Source organism: Orbicella franksi, chromosome 4 (assembly GCF_964199315.1).
Source record: "Orbicella franksi chromosome 4, jaOrbFran1.1, whole genome shotgun sequence".
Classification (NCBI taxonomy): domain Eukaryota; kingdom Metazoa; phylum Cnidaria; class Anthozoa; order Scleractinia; family Merulinidae; genus Orbicella; species Orbicella franksi.
Window position 1 is genome coordinate 6,590,128 of NC_138148.1, and position 6,336 is coordinate 6,596,463.

The following is a 6,336-nucleotide window of genomic DNA, read 5'->3' on the forward strand; positions in this document are numbered from 1 at the left end:
ACCAGTCATGAAGATTGACGGCAACAAAGTATGCAGATTTTCTAAACATACTAAAATATTTTCTCTGAAGCACGAGCCACTTACGGAAATAAAGAATTGGTTCATGCTTAGGGTGCGTAAAAGCATGAACCAATTCTTCTATAGCGAGAACAACTTGGGCGCTAAAACATGTTTTATGTATGTTTGAGTACAAAGTTCTCACAACGCACTGTGAAGGAAAGGAAAACAAAGAATCTTATTGCCTGGTTAAAAACAAGGCACAATCAGTTGAGCGACAGTTGAACGAAAACGCTTCATCTTGTTTGTAAACTTGTCAATGAAAAATTTCCTTACTTAGGCAAAAAAATTCAAAAATATTCAATGAAGATGTAGAAAAACGAGGTCAAAGTACTCAAGTTTTAGTAAACATCTTACCTTGGCAAAAGTCAAAGGCTCGAAGTAGGGTTTGAATAGCAGATTTGCACGTTGTCGTCATTTGACTACAACTACCAGAATTCCTTTCGTTTTTTTGTTTTTTATTTTTTTATTTTTTTTTATTTAAATTTTGAATTCCCAGTGGAGTTTAAATAACAATTGCCCTAAATAGCACTACAAACACAAAAAGTGGAGGATTCTGGTAGTTGTACGTAGTCAAATGACGCCATCATGTAAATTGCCTACTGTTCAGAATGATGTTCGCATTGCCGAAACTTTACCAAAAAGGACTTGCAGCCAAACTCGACAGAAAATTTGCAGCTAAAATGAGACTGCACACGTCATGTTATTTACGCACGGCCGTGCGTAAATATAGAGAGTATTACCATTACCATGATGACCCAATAGAAAAATTAGATAAGAACAGCGCGCATTATGTTATAATGATTAATTTTTTGCTTGAACGTTTTAATATTTGTAACTTTTTAGCCACTGATTTGTCATTCTTTACGTATACTCTTTAAAAACCTCTCGTTTGTTTAAATTTTTTCCTATAGTAAAGCTGGTGGACGTTGTTTGCCTAAAGGTCAAATGAACCAAAATTTAGACATCTTTTCTTCAACCATTTTATAGCGACGAAATGTAAAAGGAAACATATGCGGAAATTTTTCTTTCTGAGCCGTCAAAGGAGTAAAAAAGTTAAAAGTACAAAGACAGCCGATGACTTCACGAAAACATTTCCAAAATGACCGCGCACTTTAATGGGAGGAATGGAACTGAGACTCTGCTTTGTGACGTCATTATTGTCTTAAACATTGCGCGTTTCCGCGTCTGTGAATCTTTCGTGGGGAAAGGTTTGGATCTAAATGCAAACCTTATTTTACTTGGGAAATGGCCGAGGAGTTCGCCCGCTGTTCGGCGGGCATTATTCGCTTATTTTTCGTTGTTTTTTGTTCAATTGCCCGCTTGCAACGTTCCATAATGAAGTTAAAAATCGTAGGTACCGTGTATTTCTTGACTAAAAGTTGACGAAGCTTGAAATTAAAGAGGGTCCCAAGAAACTCCTTACTACAAGATTTTGTTCGAAGCTGTCTTCGGTAAAGTATTTTACACATACGCACAAATGCTTCGAGGGCATGAAGTATTCTCTTTTCATTTTTATAAGCCATTTTCTTTTACGTTTCTGGTCATGGGGGGGACTTGAAAGTGCTAACTTTTGATTTTGAGTAGCTTTCATCTGAAGTTCACTGTGAACTTGAAATCAAAACAGTTTCAAATTTCCCGCATTTCTTGAGCTCGCCAAAAGTGACGTTACAAGTTTTATTTCCGACAATTATCCGACAATTTTCCCGACCGCTCTACGATTATGAAGGATAAAAAACAGTGATTTCAACATTCCACATCTCCGCAACACTTCGTCCAATTTGTTTGAAACTTCAGAATATGTTTATTTGATACCTAATGAACACATTAAACTCAAATGAAAAAATGTCTAAATTCTGGTTCATTTGACCTTTAAAGCTGCACGGACGTTGTTTGCTTAAGGGTCAGTTACGTAATAGTCACAGTTGTTATCTCTACCGGCCAGTACATCAACGGCAACCATAACAACGGCACTAAAATTAAAAGTAACCACGACAAGGAAATAAAAAGTGAAAACAGCAACAGCAACAACAACAACAACAACAACAACAACAACACATAAATAACGTAATAAAAAGGAAAATGATCTCATGTACGCACAAGAGGCGATAGGTAAATAATTCATTTCTTTTCTTCACTAAGAACACCTTCCACTATACCTCGATGTATTGGAGTAAATGTGCATAATCTTCGTGGAGGGGAAACTGGGTTTGACGCCACAGAGACTAAGATGCCAAGCTACTGGAACACATACTTCCACAAAATCTGTCTCGGCATGAAGATCGACGAACGTATTAATTTTATAGTATTAAACAAGCAGGCCAACTCTCTGTACTCACTGATTGCTGACGGGCAATACCGTGCCTCCTCACTGGGTCGTAACACGTGGAAGACGCTGATTGGCCCACAGGCCTCCTTACAGGTCAACTGTAGCAAGGAAGGGTTCAATGCTTTAAGTACCCGTAATGAAGCTTCTAAAGCAAGAATTGGTATCCTTGGTAACAACGAAAACGACTGCGTCACTTGTGATTCGAGAATCGGGTTTGGTACAGGAGGATATCATGATGACTCCAACACGTGTGGAAACGAGGCTCCAGGCGGGCACACTAAAGCTATGGGATATATCTTGGTGCAGTGACGTGTATAACTGGTCAAAAACATCAACTTTAAAACTAAAATAAAAATCCATTTAAAGATAAACAAGGAACTGTAAAATTTTGTTGTAAATTAATAGCGTTTTAAAATACTCTGTTTTCCATCGAGAGATGCATGTAATCAATGTCGAAAATAATCTTAGGTCTTTGTTTGCAGTTTAAAATCCAGCGTTCTGGACGATTCCTTTCATATTAAGTACAAATTAAATTTAAAAAAAAAAATAGGAATTAGATAATTTTCCAAGTCAACTCATTTCCATTTTTTCCACTTTTTTACTTTGGTTAAGGTTCTTTCATTTTGTTTTCTGCTTGTCAAAGTAAAAGTTGCTATGAAATTGTAACAGAACTAAAATACATTTATTGTGTTTCCCTGTGGAAAATGTGTATCTGAAACATGTGACAAAGGAGGATGATGACAGAAGTCTTGTGACAAAAGGAGTGCAAAATCTTTTTTCGATAGAATCAAAAGAATCATAATCTACTGCGAAGTATATTTAGAATCGTTAGAGCCCCTGTACTGTATATGATGAAATCCGGTCGCTTATATGTACACCGGGATAACTATGATATAATCGTTATCCAGGTTATACAGCTGTGGTATTCCATATTGCCTTTTCAAGTTATTTAACTTCTTACCAAGAGATGCAATCTTTATAATTCAAGTATACCATGAACTAGATTATCGCTAGTGCATCGTGATAACTAAAGTAAAAGATGATATCATTGTTTCTCAGGTTAGACAGCTGTGATATTCTATATTTCCTTTTCAGATTATTAATTTAATTAAATTTCGAATCAAGCTTAAATGAGATGCTATCTTTAGACTTCATTGCTTTGGATTCGATACTAGGGGATGGTAGAGCGAATGTGGACTAAATTAAGTGGTTATGCAAAATGAGCAGAGCAGTTGTGACATTCTGGCGTGTATTTGTTTTATTGCCAAACCCGCCAGGCACTGACAATGACCCCCACGCCCCCCCCCCCCCCCACCTTCTCTGTTCTGTTGTAAAGCACTTAGGACGCGGTAGAACACGAAAGTGTAGGGGGAGACACGAGGCAGATTCGATTGTTTCTCCCTACTTCTTGAGTTTGTTTCTTTATATTTTGTTTTTTTTTTTGTTTGTTGTTTTTGTTTGTTGTTTTGTTTTTTTTTTTTGTTGTTGTTGTTGTTGCTGTTTTTTGTTTGGTTGATGACAAAGATTCCATTCATTTCCTCAGGCATTCGAGCAATAATTCCAAAGGAGTAAAAGTGGCGCAAACATGTATCTGTGCCCTCATAAAGTACGCTAAAATACGCCAATCACAATTCTTCATAAATCTGTTCAAATAATTTGATTGGATCAAGAGGCGGGGATAATCTGGCTCCACTGCGTACACTTTTGCAATGGAAATTACTGATTTGAATTTGAAAGGAGCTACAGTTACATACGGCTGCAGTAGGATTGCCCGAACTAGCGTCAAAGTTGAAAAGACGTAACTGCATACACCAGTAGTACTCCCAGCACCGAAGAGAATATCAGAGCATTATTGGATCAATTTTGTGTGTGAGCACAATGAGGCATCACAGGCAAGAATCGGCATCGGGGTGAGGTGGGGGGGGGGGGGGGGGTATTTCCTACAGTGGCCTGTACGGGGAGGCTCCGCCAGAAAGGGGTACCTTTTTCAGGCTTCAGGTATATAAAAGAGTAGAGATTTCACAAGTTGAGGTATATAAAAGGGTACGGAAATCGGTCATTTAGGCATTTAACAGGGCCTTTAACAAAATATTTCGAATAGACGTTACAAGGGTTTAGAAAGGGGGTGCAGTGTTGTAAAGAAGTTGTGTGAAAGGGGTACCTTTTATTCAATAAAAGGTATATAAAAGGGGTACGTTTTCTGCCAAATGGTATATAAAAGGGTAAGGGATTGGACCTCGGGTCGGAGCCTCCCCGTATTAAACTTTGTTAAGTACCCCCCACCGGATCGGCATCCTTAAAAATCAATCAAAATGACAAAAAATGCCATTTTTGTGATTCCAGAATCAGGTTTGTATAGCAACTTACTATTGTGGAAACGTGGCAAAGCACCATCCAGATAAAGGAGAGAAACACATCAAAGCCATGCATCACGTCTTGGTAAAATGATAAGGAAAAAAAAAAAAAAAAAAACAGTTCAATGCAATGGCCCCATATCTCGTTATATGCAATTTTAACATATTAATGGAGTTTAGAGGATAAATACGCTTTGATCAATAGTCATCTTACCATTGGCATCGCATATCATTAAAAAGAAACAATAACAAAAAAACAAAAACAAAAACAAAAACAAAAACAAAAACAGAAAAACCAAAACCAAAACAAACAAACAAACAAACAAACAGTGGTATCAAATAGTTTTTAGCTTTTTGAGACCTTGTAATTTTCTTGTCTTATAACTCTTAGAGTATCGAGGCTATGGCAATAAAACTAGAAGAATTTATTGCGCGTCCTCAAGTGTTTTTGCATCTTCCCCTTCCCCTTCCTTTTCAACAAAGCTTAGGATTGTAAGAGAAAACCGTAGTGTATGACCCCAGAAGTTGGTTCATGTTTAAGTCTTCTCAGAAAAGTCGATGTTCCCGACGATAGAGTTCTTGATCTAGATTGACGAACGGAAGTTTGGGTAGACAAGACGTGCTTTGGGAATTCGGGAGAGGCAGAGGCGAGTGTTTCCGAATTTGTTCGGGTTCTCCAAAGCAGTGACGAGTGCAGTGCTTCTGCAATTCGACAGAGACAGATGAGATCCTTTCCTTTTTCCTCTAGAAACGTTACTAAAACGAGAAATGACAACAACTCGTGTTTTCGATTATCAAAATTTAAATTCTCCTTTATCTCTTTGCTCGCATAATATTGCTCGCTTCTCTGATCCGCACAAACAGGTTGTTCTTTTGAAACGACCAAAACTAGAAGCCTTTTTATTACACTAGAACCCTGCTGTATGTTCATTCCGCTGTAATTATATCAATATGGAGGATCTTCCTGACGTCATTGGTTGCACTCTGCCTCATTAGCATACAGCTTTGAGCAGAAAAGGTATCATGCTACAATCTTGGACAATATAAATGAATAGTTAAGATCACCCCACCCCCATTTCAATGATGGAAAAAAAAAAAAAATGGCGCGTTGTGGGTTTAGCGCCACCTCATCGTTGACTAAGGGGTCGGGTGGTTTTATTTCTTATTTTATTCTAATCAAGATTGTCGGAGGTCCACACTGGTGTTACAAGAAGTTTTTTGGGCTTTGCAGATCACATCTGAGTTGTTCTCGCACGTTCGATGACTAAGGAAAAAAGACGTTAGCCGAAATAAAATCTAGTGAGCTCTGTGCGCGATTCAAACATAATTGAAATAACATTACAACAAGGTTTATTTTTAGTGTGTCATGTACTTTTTAGGTAAGGAAATTGAATATGCATATCATAAGTGCGTGTTAAAGCGTTAGATAGTTATATTTTTCAAACGACGAAGAGGTAGACGAAACATACTTACTTTAAGATGATTTCAACTGGAAGAAATTATCCAAGTGTAAATTACAAACTCTGTGAATATGAAACCGAGGCAAGTCCCCTTCGTTCTGTACTAGCCTGTTGAAAATGCGCAATGTTGACTAAA

The 6,336-nt window shown here is 37.6% G+C and overlaps 1 pseudogene across 1 annotated transcript; it reads left to right on the top strand.

Annotated features, from left to right (window-relative positions):
* Positions 1-2,855, top strand: LOC145484296 (putative skeletal organic matrix protein 5 pseudogene; annotated as a pseudogene). Its single transcript, XR_014048998.1, has 2 exons — positions 1-28; positions 2,200-2,855. The product of XR_014048998.1 is annotated as a putative skeletal organic matrix protein 5 pseudogene (transcript).
* The last annotated feature ends 3,481 nt before the right edge of the window (positions 2,856-6,336 follow it).